At 46.8% G+C, this 16,068-nt stretch overlaps 1 protein-coding gene across 7 annotated transcripts in view; it reads left to right on the forward strand.

The window, feature by feature from the left end:
* The first annotated feature begins 1,423 nt into the window (after window positions 1-1,423).
* The window catches only part of IMMP2L (inner mitochondrial membrane peptidase subunit 2), a 1,700,471-nt gene continuing 1,685,826 nt past the window's right edge, over window positions 1,424-16,068 (forward strand). The window contains exons 1-2 of one of the 7 annotated variants that reach the window (XM_063927288.1): window positions 1,430-1,599; window positions 13,311-13,374. The gene's annotated coding sequence lies outside the window, so the exon portion shown is untranslated. Of the gene's footprint in view, window positions 1,600-13,310; window positions 13,375-16,068 lie in introns of all 7 variants that reach the window. The other 6 variants (XM_063927290.1, XM_063927289.1, XM_063927291.1 and 3 more) reach the window with 6 other exon arrangements.

The following is a 16,068-nucleotide window of genomic DNA, read 5'->3' on the forward strand; positions in this document are numbered from 1 at the left end:
AACGGGTTGCGATTAGCAAAGAGCTGGGTTCCTGTAGGAAGCCACTCCCTGCCTAATTGTCAGGCCAATCCGGTTCTATGGCATACAGACAATGCAGTCCATAGAAGTCAGGGGTGTGTGCATGCGCAATCAAGCCGCACCACTTGTGCGCTTGCGTAAGTAACAGTACCTGCCAGATCCATTGTGCAGATGCCGGGAACTGGCTGGCCGGTTCTCTCCTCTCCCTCTCCGGCATGGGCAGTGGCAGCTCCCCTGCCCACAAAAGGTAGGAGCTGCCCCTGGTGATAACATCATGTCATGGAAACAGGTTTGGTGCACTGTCTTTGACAATGGCAGGATAGATGTTCAAGCAGAGCAGCTTTCCAGCTAGCCAAGCACGTCCACCACATGCAGTACACCAAACCTGTTCACGTGTCATGACATCACCGTAGACCTTGTTAAAATCAAGAAAGACTCAAGATAGTGGTCACTGAGCAATGTAATACTCCTTTCAGACTGCCAGCAATAACCCGGGTTATTACACGTGAAAACGAAGCAATCTGGGTTGCGGTGCAGCCTGAAAGAGGGATGCGGTCAAGATGCCGCCGGCCGGAAATTCCGGCGGTCGAAATACCGACGCCGGAATCCCGACCGCCACAATCCCGACATATTCTCCCTCCGTGGGTGTCCACGAGACCCATAGAGGGAGAATATAATAGTGTGCCGAGCGTAGCGAGGCACCGTGCCACAGCGTGGCGAGCGAAGCGAGCCCGCAAGGGGCTGCGTTCCGCTCGCCACCCCTGTCGGGATTGTGTGGTCGGGATTCCGGCGTCGGTATTTCGAGCGCCGGGATTCCGGCCGGCGGCATTTAGTACTGATCCCCTGAAAGAGGCCAATTGAAATAACCTCGGTATTTCAATCCGGCTCACGGTGCACTGTGAACTGGTAAGCAGAGTTGATGCAACCCGGCACCTGTTCACTGCATAGGAAAAGGCAGCGCATGTGGATCATCACCTTTCCAAGCACCAACGCGTGGTGACATCACCAACCTGGCAATAAGCCAGGTTGGGCGACCAGTCTGAATGGCGTCTTGCACTCGGGAAAGACCTGTGTACAAATGCTGGGTGCGACCCGGTAATGCGGTCTCAAAAGGGTATTAAACTGCTCCAGACCCTCCAACAGGACCGCTACCACCAAGTACAAAACGCTCTTCTCCTGGACCTTCCACTTCATTTACGTTTGCAGTCACCAGTGTGCTAGACTGACGAGAAGGCGACTGCAATCATAAACAAAGAGGAAAGTCCAGTAGAGAGAGTATGCAGCATCAGCATTTACCAAATAGGAGATCCTCCCACCCACCATTCGTCTAATAATGACAAAATGATTATTATAAAGCGCTCATCAGCACAGCACAATACCGGTACTACCAGCACCCGGTCACCAGTGACCAACCAGGACAGTGCTCACGCAAGGAAGCTTGCTTTTGTCCTGCAGCTGCGGCAGGGTCTCAGAACGGAGGCCCGGCCTGGCTTATGACGCCTCGAGCAGCCAGTGACAGGCCACGCCCGCCCTGCATGTGCTGCTTGCTGCTGCTGAGAGAAGACGGGAAGACAGACGGAGGTAATGTCACGCTGCAGCCGCTCCTCCTCCGCACACACTACAGTCAGTGTAATCCCTGCGGCGGTGGCGGCGTGTACAGTCACGGCATTTACATAGACCAAGCTCTGCTGTGCTCGTACTGTACGTGCAGCTACTATGCGGCTGCAGCATACAGTGTCCACCGGGCGGCTGCATCGTGTTCCGCCTGTAACGGGCAGAGTTTCGGCACACACACGTGCGCTGGGACTCGGTTAGGGGCCTGTCCCATCACCTCTCCCCCTGTCTGCAGTGGTGATCTGTTACACAGGACGGAGTGCCAGGCAGTGTGTGCTACTGTTGGGAGTGTATAGTTAGCGCCTGTCCTGTGCTCACAGTACAGTGAGGGGGAGGAGGAGGGGAGTGTGTGTTGTTGTTGTTTCAACTTAATAATAAACAGTACATGTACCATGATGTAATGTGCAAGTCAGGGCTGGTTCTACACCTTGTGGCGCTCAGTGCGGAAGTTTCTACTGGTGTTTGTCACTGGAGCCGGCTGCAGCGGATGCCCACACAGCCCATGGCGTCTGCTGCAGCCTGGGTGCGGGTAGGCGGTGGTGACTGCAGCCGCAGGCACTGCTTGCCCGCACCAAGAACCGCTCCTGGTGCAAGTACAAATCCGGTTGATGTATCATGCAGTGGAGGGGTTGGGATTGAAATGCTGGTGGTCAGAATACCGACCGCGGCATCTCAATGATCAGAATCCTGACGAGGGAAGGTAAGGATAGTTACCTGGCCCCTAACGCTACCTTCCAGCAGCCAAAAACTAACCCTCCTACCCACGCAGCCTAGCCAAGCCTACCCCTCCCCGATGGTGCCTATAAAGCTACCTCCCCCATCCCCCGCAGCGTGTACCTAAACCTAGCTTCTTCCCCGCAGCCTAACCCTAACCATCCACATGCAGCCTTAACCAAAGCCCTCATCCCCACGGCTTTCCTCTGCGGCGGCCCAGCTGATACTCATTTGGCATTCCTGCATCGGGCTGGTGACCCTATTTGGGATACCAGTGTCGGGATTTTGGCATTGGTATTCTGACTGCCGGGATCCTGAGTGGAGATGTTGCCCATCGTAACTGATCTGCTTCTATCATTTTATGAAACATCCTTGATAAATGCTTCCTCAAAGATGATTGGTTGCTATGGGCAACTTCTATACTGGTCCACCTTTCCACGCGTTTCACTGCTTTATACGTTAACCCCATTATTTTTTTAGCGCAAAAATGAAAGGAAGTGTAATCCTCCTTTAAAAATGTAGTTTCAAATAAAATGTCATTTGGCACCAGGAATGTGTTTTATTTGTATTTTAGGGTCTGTTTATAGAACTGAGGAAAGCCCTGTACAGAAAACCAAGCTTTTCTCAGGTTACTGTTTTTCACAGAGCGGGTTTCCGTGTAAAAGTTCCTGAGTGCGATTCTTAAAAGACCGAAAGCTCTGCTTTCCATGCTGCAGCTGCATACAGATTCGCCATCTCAGGATGGTGTAATCCGCACTACAGTGCGAAAAGGACAGGGATCATTTCCCTGTCTGTCAGACCGGCATCCCTTCTAGCCCCGCCCCTTTATATCCCTGCCGCCTCCTGAACACAGACGAAGCGCAGAACGGACCTGGCTGCCGACTCCACGCTTTGCAGAGGACTGCTGATGTACACAGGATTGCTGGTGCCCTCCCCATAGATTGTAAGCTTGCGAGCAGGGCCCTCCTACCTCTATGACTGTTTGTTTTTACGCAGTTTTGTCTACTAATTGTGTCTAGTTGTAAAGCGCAACGGAGTTTGCTATATAAGAAACTGTTAATAAATAAAATAAATAAATACCGGATCGCTATGCCCTAAGGGTAAGTATACATGTATTGCTACTATATTGTATCAAACTGATACGATATACTGTATAGTGAAAAGTAGCAATTCATTTATGCGAAACTTCATGAATAGACCTCATAGCATCTATGTGCCTTACTGGCAAGGTATGAAGGAAGTGCACTCTGAGGTAATCTAAAACCCAGCTTATATACTTGCCATTGAGAGCACTAGGCATTCTCCTGAGTGAAGGGCGGCACAGGTTTTTGTTTAATACTACAAGCTCCACAATGGCATACAGCTCCGGATATCCTCGAGAACTGGCTCAGGTTTTACATTTCTATTCACATTGGTGGTTGAAAAATTGGACACTCAGCCTTATTCAGAGCAAAAGATGTGCTAACCTAGAGCCACCTGGAGCATTGTCCTTCCTGGTCCTGGAGGCCCAGCTCCCTCTTCATGGTGTCTGCCTGCTGCAGTTGGGTAGATGTAAAATGTGCAGCTATCTATAGTTTGGAAGGGGTTGTCTGACCTTAATTCTAAATTACAATGTAAAAATAAAGCTGTCCAATAGTTGTTCTATACATGCAGGGCTGGATTAAGGCATGTGGGGGCCCCAGGACAACAAAATTATGCGGGCCTCCTCCAATAAAATTACCCCTCACCCTGTCAACATTACCCCCTCCACCCCATATGGCCACCGTGAAAACCCAGCGCCCACCTCACCCCCGGTTTCCCCCCCTCCCTGTGCTACCCCATACTTTGCATTGCAACATGATTTATTCCAGCAGCAAAATGTTCTTCTCTTATACCAATCTTTGAATAAGGCCCCGGATCTACCAATTGGCAGGGGTCCCAGGAATCTCACACTTGCCATTGTGACATTTTGAGGGACAAGTAGGGATTTCAAGTAAAATACATGTGCGTGTACCTGCATAGACATCTTCTTAAAAACCTTATGAGACTATAGATGGAGTACGATACTGTACTTTCTTCCCACTAGTTCTAATACAAGGAGTGTTCCACCATTCCCTCTAATTCAGTGTTTCTCCGGCTGGGTCCACAGGATAACACTGGGATATGCCGGAGCGACAGTGGAAATGGCACCAAACAGTCACAAGCTTTCTGGCCTCCCAGGATGCATCGGGCTCCTCCATATAATCCCGCCCACCGACTCAGTCAAATCAGTTTTTTGTTTGGTGCGGCAGGAGCCGGACCATGGTCACAGGGCTGCTGTTAAGGCAGCCCTAAGCTTTTGTTATTTTATTTTTATAGTTTTACTATGTTTTGAGTGATCTTTCTTAACAGCGCCTTAAACGCATGCTGGAAAGAGTCGCTCCAACAACTCCCCACCGGGTCGCAACAACGCTTACCCTCGGGTATTAGTGCTGTCTCAACGGGCGTCTGTGTCGGATGTTCTAGCAGTTCCAGCAGACGTTACCAGGCTGTGGCCGGAGCATGGGGAGAAGGTAAGGCATCGATTTCACTTACTAGAGGAATTCGGACACAGCCGCACTGTATTGGAGGAGACTACAAACAGTGGCTGATGCGCCGCCACTCTTAAGTGCTCCAGCGCTATGCTTCAGGGATCATAGGTGCCAGGACTAGGCTGAGGCCGCGATCCTTGGAGATTATGTCAGCAGGGGGAGTCAGACGCTCCGTGTATCTCCCGTCCATGAACTGATGACCTCACTTCCGTCTCAGACACTACCACAAGGGTACTCGGTCGCAGCTTAGATTGTGTACACTAGGGGCCGCCGAGAACGGGTCGCAGACAGGAGCGTCTGCATACACTCATCGTTCTCTGAGCGTCTGGGTCCGTTATTGAGCGTCTGTGTCTCTTACCAGTTACCGGAGCGGCAGTGTACACCAGTAGCGTCTGAATCCACTCAGCATCTTTCGGGCGTATTGATCGATTCTGGAAGTGGGGTGAGTCTCCCTGTATCCCACTCTAACTGAGTAAGGGTTATACAGTACTGCAATTCTATCTACTTGTTAGTATGAATAGTTAATTTTGGTACACAATGCATATGAGACGTGTACAGTACTGTTGTTTTCTGCATAACATGTCTAATAATTAACATGTGACTGACTGCTAGTGTGATTGCTGACTTTTATATGTTTGTCAAGTATTGTTTCTGAACCTCAATGCAGGTGCACGGATTGTGGTCAGTTTGATATCACTTCTATATCTATATAGGTGATTTTCAGTCACAGAGAGTGTAGCTTTGGTAAAAACGGATTATTTACCATGTCCGTAAGCAGCAAAAGTGACGAGGATACTTTATCAGGGCTCCTACACCCTTAACATGCTTATCTTGTAAAATAGGAATTTTGAATGGAATAGCCCAGTATCTTACTTATGAGGGGTTATGTGCAAACTGTTTTGCGTATAAGCAAACTAAAAAGCAGGCTCTAGTGCAGCAACCAGTAGAGCCACCATGGGGTGTGTTCGCACAGACTTTGTCTACAATAGCGGACAGATTAACACCTGCAGTTCCACCCCTGGGAATAGGTTACACTATTAACCCATACATGCAGCTCTCCTTCTTATGGTTTGATGCCAACAGCTTCTACAAGTAGCCAGGCTATTAATACCAGGGTAGATACATCCATGTTACAGACTACACAAGATGATACAACAGATGAGGATACAGTGTATTCAAATACCCCATATGATGATCAGTCGGAGGGTTTCAGCACAGAGGATATAGCTGAGCTTATTGATGCCATGAAGGCTATTATGTGTCTGGAGGAACCAGCCAAAGCAGTGTAAAAATCTAAAGCACCTGTGTTTAAATGTCCAAAATCGGTTCGGACTGAGTATCCAGAGTCAGAGGATCTAACGGAAATTATGGAAGGACCTTGGGCTACACCCAATAAGAAGTATAAGATTCCGAAGAAATGGGATTCTTATTATCCTTTTCCAGCTGGGGACTGTTCAAAAAGGGAAGTTCCTCCTAAGGTAGAGGCACATGTTGTACGACTTGTGCGTAAGTCTGTTTTACCATTGTCGTCTACCTCACTGGTTGATGTCACAGATAGAGGAGTATATAGTTTCTTGAAAAATATTTTCTCTCTCTCAGGGGCTGTGGTAAGGCCAGCTATTGCTTCAGCCTGGATGGCGAAAGCAATGGTAGAATGGGTGGAGGAACTAGAGAATGGCTTCTCCGCACCTACCAGGGAGCAGGAGTCTCAGCTAGGCTATATAAAACAAGCTGCACAATATTTGGAAGAAGCAGCAATTGATATGGGTACGATTGCTTCTAAAGCATCAGCCTTAACGGTAGCCACTCGTAGAGCAGTCTGGCTACGTACTTGGAAAGCGGATGCAGAATCCAATAAAGCTCTTGAAGCATTGCCTTTCACGGGGAATATTCTGTTTGGAAAGCAATTGACAGATTCTGGAATCGGAAGCTGAATCCAAAAAGGTCAGGTTTCCGGCTAGTTATAACCCTAAACCGAGGGGGTCAAAATTTCGGCCGTTTCGATGGCAAGGTAGATCAAAAGGAAAGGTTGAGGCTAACCAACCCCAGTACAATAAATCAGCTAGGGGTAAGAAGCAGTGGGCCAATAGACGGCCAGCTTCCAAACCAGAGCAGAAGCCATCAGTTTGAGGGTACAGGCTTCCACCTGGAGGATTCCAGGGTTGGGGGCCGACTCCTTCACTTTGCACACATTTGGCAGCAGTTGAAGACAGATGCTTGGGTGCAGAAGGTGGTATCTCTCGGTTATGGTTTCCCTTTCAAGAAGCAGCCTCCTCAAAGGTTCTTTTGCACCAGCCCGTCTCGTATAGAGTCGAAGGCCAGGGCTCTGCAAGAAGCAGTTCAGAAATTGCTTCAGTCTGGGGTAATTATCCCGGTACTCCTGACACAAAGGGGACGGGGGTTTTACTCAAACCTATTTTTGATCCAAAAGCCAAATGGATCATTCCGACCAATTCTCAATCTCAAGAGGTTAAACGAATACATTTGGGTTCCAAAGTTTCACATGGAGACGTTACGCTCCATAGTATTGGCCATGGAACCAGGAGATTACATGGTATCTCTGGATGTACAGGATGCTTACCTGCATGTGCCCATAGCATGGTCCCATCAGTGTTACCTCAGGTTTGCCATCCTCCAGCAACATTTTCAGTTCCAGGCTTTGCCCTTTGGGCTAGCGACAGCCCCCAGGGTATTTACCAAAATTATGGTGGTTATGGCAGCTTATCGCCACAAGCAGGGGATAAGAATTTTTCCATACCTCGACGATCTTTTAATCCTGGCTCAATCCCAGGAGTTAATCTTGGACCATCTCCAACAGACAATAGCTTGTCTACAGAGACACGGATGGCTCATAAATTGGGAAAAGTCGTCTCTGAGTCCATCCCAACGGCTGGTTCACTTGGGGGCCATATTGGATTCAAGTCTACAAAGGATTATCTTACCGGAGAAGAAGATATCCAAGGTACAGGTAATGACTCAGGAATTGTTGTACAGTCAGACAGTTTCAGTCCATGCAGCAATGCGACTGATGGGTCTGATGGTGTCAACATTCGACATGGTGGAATATGCACAATTCCACTCCAGACCCCAACAGCACCTCATTCTAACCAGATGGAATGGAAAAAGACAATAAGAAGACAGATGATAAAGCTTCCAGTAAACGTAAAAAGGTCACTAGCCTGGTGGCTACAGACGGACCACCTAGACAAGGGGAGACCCTTTTGGATAGCAGATTGGTAAGTACTGACAACGGATGCCAGTCTTCAAGGCTGGGGAGCAGTGTTCGAAAATATGAAAACCAAAATGAGAACTCGTGGCGCTACCGTAACCACAAACACATTCAGAGAGGTGGTCGAGGATTTACAAAAGACCAGAGTATGATCCACTTACATAAATAGTACTGGATTCTAGAACAATAAAAAGAAATAAACACAATAGTGTAATATGTACTGATAAATATCCAAGGCGTATTTTTATTGGTTCCACTCGCATAGAGAAACTTTTATCAGTGCGTATTATCCTCATACGAGGTATATCCAGAAGTCATCAACAGGATAATAGATGGGATTATTCTGTGTGTATCATCCTTATAGGAGGTATATCCAGAAATTCCCAACGAAAAACTGAAGACATATCTTTAATGTCTTCATTTGGGGTCAGTCTGTACATGCGTTACTTTGACTCCATGCATGCACTGGAAACCGAACAGGACTCTTGACTGGACACAATCCAAACAGAAACCAGGACCAGGGCACCAGGAGTTCAGAATGGAACCAGGAATTACAGACAAGGACCAGGAACAGGTTTGCAGGAAGCTAACCAGGAACATACAGGTACAATACTGGACATGAAGCTATCACCAGCCTGTGTTCGAAAATGTTTGGTTCCAGGGAAAATGGACCATGAAGGAAAGTTGCCTGCCAATAAATTTGTATGAAATAAGGGCCATATATATGGCTGTAGCTCAGGCAAAGGACATTCTGCAGGGAAGACCAGTCCAGATCCGTCAGACTATGCAACAGCAGTAGCGTACCTCAGCCATCAGGGAGGGACTCACAGCAAAAGACTGATGGAAGAAGTAACTCACATACTAAGATGGGCAGAACTTCATCTTCCGGCATTGTCCGCAGTGTTTGTGCCGGGAGTGCTGAACTGGGAAGCGGATTTTCTCAGTCGACACACCATTCTGGAGACCGGATGGGCATTACACCTGGAAGTATTTCAAACTCTAGTAAACAGATGGGGTCTGCCAGACATAGATCTCATGGCGTCCCGTTGGAACAACAAAGTTCCGGCATACGGGTCGAGAACAAAGAATCCCGGGGCGATCCTTGTAGACGCACTGTCAGTAAAATGGGAATTTCATCTGGCATATCTATTTCCTCCAATCTCCCTGTTACCCAGGGTGGTGAGGAAAATAAAGCAAGCAAAGGGAGCCATAATTCTAATAGCTCCAGTATGGCCCAGAAGGCATTGGTATATAGATCTACTAAGGATGTCCGTGGAAGCTCCAATTCTGCTTCCACAATGGCCAGATCTACTAATGCAGGGGCCTTGTTATCACAGCCATCTGGAACGGCTGTCTTTGACGGCGTGGCTGTTGAAACCTCTATCCTTAAATCAAGAGGTTTTTCATAACGGGTAATTCAAACCATGCTTAGAGCAAGAAAGCATTCTTCAGCTCGTATTTATCATCGAATATGGCAGGCCTATATTCATTGGTGTAACAAAGGCGGTATGAATCCAAGATGTTTTAAAGTATCCAGGATTTTGGAATTCCTCCAAGCAGGAATAGATAAGGGTTTAAAAGTGGCTTCTTTTGAGAGTTCAAGTATCAGCATTAGCTGTATGGTTTCAGAGAGATTGCTAACCTACAGGATGTGCGTACTTTTTTTCAGGGAATGTTGCACATTCAACCACCATTTGTTCCTCCTGCAGTACCCTGGGATTTAAATCTGGTTCTTAAAATCCTTCAGGGTGCTCCGTTTGAGCCACTTAAGAGAGCAGATCTTAAATGGTTGACGGCTAAAGTTCTCTTTCTACTGACAATGGCGTCAGCTAGAAGAGTGTCAGATTTAGGAGCACTGTCGTGTAAATCTCCTTTTCTGATCTTTTATCCAGATAAAGCAGTTCTCAGAACTAGATCTGGTTATCTTCCGAAGTTGGTCTCAAAGTTTCACCTGAACGAAGAAATTGTAGTCCCGGCTTTTAAGGTATCAGGTCTTTCTGCGGGAGAAGCGTCGCTGGACGTAGTCCGTGCATTAAGAATTTACGTGGATCATACTAGTGCCATCAGAAAGACAGATTCTCTTTTCATTCTCTATGGATTTCACAAAAGAGAATGGCTTGCTACTAAGCAGACGCTAGCAAGATGGCTTCGAATGACAATTTCAGAAGCATATTCTCGTGCTGATCTCCCTGTTCCTGCTAATGTCTCTGCACACTCTACACGTAGGGTAGGTCCTTCATGGGCAGCACAGCATGGTGCTTCAGCAGAACAGATTTGTAAGGCAGCCACATGTTCTTCCATTAACACATTCATTAGACATTATGCCTTGGATACTTTTGCCTCTCATGACGCAGAATTCGGGCGAAAGGTTCTCCTGGTTAATCAGCAGCGTCCCCACCACTAATAATGGCATTGTGAATCCCAATGTTATCCGGTGGATAACCTGTGGACCCAGCCGGAGAAATATTCCGTTATGGTAAGAACTTACCGTTGATAACGGGATTTCTCCTATGTCCACAGGTATCCACAGGGATCCCACCCTGACGCACCTGATTTGAGGATCTTTACAATTACATAAACCTCTTCCCTCTTGTATGGAAGGTTGTGCATGTGTGTTCTTATCGCCTGAATAGGGTTCTACATGATACTCCTGCCTAATTGCTGTGAAAACAACTGATTTGACTGAGTCGGTGGGCGGGATTGAATGGAGGAGCCCGATGCATCCTGGAAGGCCAGAAAGCTCGTGACTGTTTGGTGCCATTTCCGCTGTCGCTCCGGCATATCCCAATGCTATCCTGTGGATACCTGTGTACATAGAAATACCGTTATCAACGGTAAGTTCTTACCATAACGGTATATTTCTCAGACTCAGTCATCATGCAGCTCTAAAGCTAGATATACACTATTACAGAGGTTCTCAAACGCTGTCCTCAAGGCACCCCAACGGTCAAGGTTTTAGGTATATCCATGGCTCAGCACACATGGTTAAATCAAATTGACTGAGGTGATAATTAAGTCACCTGTGGCCAAGCATGGATAAACTTAACATCTGGACCATTGGGGTGCCTTGAGGACCGCGTTTGAGAACCTCTGCACAATAAAGTGCACCATACACTAGAACGATAATGCCTGATTTCGACATTTTGGGCCAATAAATTGGATGAAAAGTGTCAAAGCGGATGAGTTTTACATCCGATCCGATGTGCGGTCCCATGAGCATCGGATCGGAGCCCCTAGGTCGTTAGTGCTGCACTCGTGATATGCCGGTTCCTGCAGGCATGGCTGGGATCGCATACGATACATCGTATGCAAAAGGACCGCATACGATGTATCGTATGTGATCTTGCCGCCCGGGAAGCTGCCGGGCGGTTCAAGGGAAATCGCATCCAACGTTAGCCTCTGACATATCGCTGTAGTGTATGGGGCCCTTAAGATTATCTGGCTGGTTGGAAATAAAATCTGGTTATGTCTGGGAGTCAATGACAAGCAACCATTTGCTCCCAAAATCTGGAAAATTGCCAAAAATGGTTGTTTGGATAAATTGGTTAAATCAAATGGATTTAACCATTTTGTCTGAAAGTCAATTTTCCAGTGTTTGATAGCAAATGGTAAATTGTCATTTGCTCTAGGTTTACCACCTCATCCCTTTAATTCTGGACACATATTAATTACACAGGTTCTGTGGCTGGCTGACTTCGAGACTCCATTTCACCTGGACCTGTGTAATTAATGTGTCCAGAATTAAAGGGATGAGGTGGTAACCCTAAATTTTGCTCCCAGACTTAACCAGGTTTCCGTTCCAACCAGAATAATTGTACAGATAATCTTATATTGCAGTGATGGGGAACCTTTTGCACTCCAGCTGTTGTTGAACTACACATCCCAGCATGCCCTGCTACAGTTTTAGCATGGCCAAATAGCAAAACTAGCAGGCCATGCTGGGATGTGTAGTTCAACAACAGCTGGAGTGCCAAAGGTTCCCCATCACTGTTATAGTGTGTATCCAGCTTAACAGTTCATGTTTTCCTGATCATCTAGCTGGTGCACAGGTGTGTTAACAGAGTAAAGGCCCATGCCATACATAAGCAATCAGTTGGGGCAATTTGGCGTTTTGCAGATGATTGTGTAAATCAGAAATGTATGGTGTTCACAGATTGCAGATTCCAACCAAAAATCGATTGGGATTGTTAAATTAGGTTTTTAAACATGTTTAGTTTCACAGATCAACGGACAGAGATCAACTGGCTGTAGATTGCTAGTGTATGGTTTGTAACAATCAGCAGATTTGCAAACCGTTCCTAGTAAACTGATGAGCCTTTCAAGATTTGTAGATCTGTATTTGCTGAACATGATCTGCAGATCACTGAAAAATATCTATAATGTATGGGCACAGATTGGGGTATCTTTAAATGGATGGTATAAAAAAAAAAATCACAATCTGTTGATTTGTTTTATCTTTTTGCAATTGCTAATGTATGGGGGCCTTTACACAATGGTGGTCATTCCGAGTTGTTCGCTCGGTAATTTTCTTCGCATCGCAGCGATTTTCCGCTAATTGCGCATGCGCAATGTTCGCACTGCGACTGCGCCAAGTAAATTTGCTATGCAGTTAGGAATTTTACTTACGCCATTACGAGGTTTTTTCTTCGTTCTGGTGATCGTAATGTGATTGACAGGAAGTGGGTGTTTCTGGGCGGAAACTGGCCGTTTTAGTGTCTATTCGCAATTCTGCTAATCTTTCGTTCGCAATTTTACTATGCTAAGATTCACTCCCAGTAGGCGGCGGCTTAGCGTGTGCAAAGCTGCTAAAAGCAGCTTGCGAGCGAACAACTCGGAATGAGAGCCAATATATCTACATGTGGTACTGATTATTCCTGAGAATACAGTGAAAACATGCACCATTAATGTTCAGAGTCTGAGAAACACTGTCCTAATTCACGATTACACTATTTTTTGTCCTTCGAGTTCACATCAGTTGGTAATATAGAAATAAATTGCTGGATGTTTGTGCTATTGCCAAGGGCAGATTATGGCTTAATCAGCAGAGGTGTACAGAGTGAGGCTGGGCCTAAAATTTGTGGAGAGTTTCACTAAGCGCTGTGTCTGTCTTTGGTGTGGTGAATAAATTAATAGAACCAGTGATGATGATAAATAAAAATTTTAATAAAAATAATTATAAGTTGCAGCTGTGAATAAGAAAAGAAAGAAGAAAGTGCAGTGGGTGCAGCTGTAGAAAAGGTGTAGAAAAAGGTGAGCACAATAGAGACGAATTTAAAAAATATATAAAAACTATTATATAAAATATTTAAAAAAGATTAATTAAAAAAAATCCTTTGAAAAAGTAATGTACGCACTGCCCTGCAAAAGAGAGGGCGCCATCTGCCTCTCAGCCAGGGGACGATCCATGGGGGGCGTGATCAATGTGATTGCATCTCCACCCATCCCTCAGGCAGAGGAGGACTGCTGTAGCTCAGGCACAGCAGCATGCCTCCCAACATGACCCTCTCCAGGAGGGACAGGATGCTCTACTCCTGGGCATCCTTCTTAATTTATGATTGCCATCACCTGTGCTGAAACACCTTTCTTATCCATTCATCTGTTCAATACAGGTGTTGGCAATCCTACATTAAGAGGGAAGTCCAGGAGCAGAGCATTCTGTCCCTCCTGGAGAGGGTCATGTTAGGAGGTATGCAGCAGCCTCCCCAGACCCATGCAGACCAGCACATGGCAGCGTCTGCTGGTTGGTGGGGAGAGAGAGGCTGCTGACATGTGAGGAAGGGGGGCGGACCTGGGCTCCGGCCAGGCCCCTCCAGCAAGCTTGCGCCTGGGTAAATAGTACCCTCTCTGCACCTCTGTCAAGCAGCAGATTGAGTTGATACCTGCACAATGTACTGTATGGCTGCGACGATCAGCAATTATTGGACCGTCTGCCATGAGAAATCTTTCAGTATACCGACAGATGTGATAATTGCTGCTCCAATCGAACAGTGGATAGGTATACTCACCATCAGAGAGACAGACCAATTATCTGACAGTGTATCTCCAGCTAATCACTGCCTATCTTCTTCTGTCATTGAGGACCATATTGCTTAAACTTTTTTACATAAAATCTCACATTTAAGAAACAGGTCTTTAACAAGGGAGACATTGCAGCTATATTCTTCATTATGTTAAATTACTGCAGAATTCCACCATTCCCATAGTTCTGTATGGAAACGCTGGTCTTTTCCAATTTAAACATTTATCTAATGTGATCATGTGGCATATGACTGCAGCTGTCTGGGCATTCGCTGATAGAATATCTTTCCATGTGACCATCCACGCCCACAGCGTTTTCAGCGGAGGTCTCCTTTGGCTCCACATAAGTGATGTACCGGGCTATCACCACCAACATTAGTGCCAAATTTGCATCTCAGTATGCTGGAATTAAAAATGGAAATCTGATATAAAGAGGGAAACTGAAGCTCTCCTCTGAGCTCAATTAGTCTGATTTATGCACTTCTAGAGCAGAGATCATCAGGAGAGTGATGATCAGTTCCTCTGTGACCTGCACTGCATTTTGTGTGTGTGTGTGTGTGTGTGTGTGGTGGTGGGGCGGGGGGGTTAATGATGGGGATATAAGCACACTGGGTGGATCTATAGACACTGAGGTGGTTTCAGTCCACATTAAATCATCGCCACTGGGGGGTGGAGGGGGATTCTATAGACTGATGGAACTGATTAACTAGGTTTGCACTCAAAACAGGTTCAGTAGGATTTCCTGACAGCCCTGTTTCACCGGTATTCAGGCTGTCGGGATTCCGGCTTTAGTATCCTGAACGCTGGGATCCCGATAGCTGGCAAATTAAACGTATTCCTTTGAAACAACTAAATGTAGCAGCATCCGGTGCCTTCACAAATATAATGTAAATAGAAGACTAAGTAAGGTTTGGCACTCATGGCTTATTGAAAAAACAAAACAAATTACTTATCCGCTGGCTAGGGTGTCAATGTCTCAATCTTTATGAACCGTCACCAATCATTGGTGGCTGTCAATCTGTATTTTTTTGATTTGCAAAATTAATTGGATTGGAGTATTGGTGAAAGCCATTGCATGTGTATGGGGCCATTTACATGACAACCTTTGTTTCTCTATCGTCCTAATGGATGCTGGGGTTCCTGAAAGGACCAAGGGGGAATAGCGTCTCCGCAGGAGACAGGGCACAAAAGTAAAGCTTTCCGATCAGGTGGTGTGCACTGGCTCCTCCCCCTATGACCCTCCTCCAAGCCAGTTAGATTTTTGTGCCCGGCCGAGAAGGGTGCAATTCTAGGTGGCTCTCCTAAAGAGCTGCTTAGAGAAAGTTTAGCTTAGGTTTTTTACTTTACAGTGAGTCCTGCTGGCAACAGGATCACTGCAACGAGGGACAGAGGGGAGAAGAAGTGAACTCACCTGCGTGCAGGATGGATTGGCTTCTTGGCTACTGGACATCAGCTCCAGAGGGACGATCACAGGTACAGCCTGGATGGTCACCGGAGCCTTGCCGCCGGCCCCCTTGCAGATGCTGAAGTAAGAAGAGGTCCAGAATCGGCGGCAGAAGACTCCTCAGTCTTCTAAAGGTAGCGCACAGCACTGCAGCTGTGCGCCATTTTCCTCTCAGCACACTTCACACGGCAGTCACTGAGGGTGCAGGGCGCTGGGAGGGGGGCGCCCTGGGAGGCAAATGAATACCTATTTTGGCTAAAAATACCTCACATATAGCCTCCGGAGGCTATATGGAGATATTTAACCCCTGCCAGAATCCGTTAAGAGCGGGAGACGAGGCCGCCGAAAAAGGGGCGGGGCCTATCTCCTCAGCACACAGCGCCATTTTCCCTCACAGAAAGGCTGGAGGGAAGGCTCCCAGGCTCTCCCCTGCACTGCACTACAGAAACAGGGTTAAAACAGAGAGGGGGGGCACTAATTTG

The sequence above is a fragment of the Pseudophryne corroboree genome, chromosome 6 (genome assembly GCF_028390025.1).
Source record: "Pseudophryne corroboree isolate aPseCor3 chromosome 6, aPseCor3.hap2, whole genome shotgun sequence".
NCBI classification, from domain to species: Eukaryota; Metazoa; Chordata; class Amphibia; order Anura; family Myobatrachidae; genus Pseudophryne; species Pseudophryne corroboree.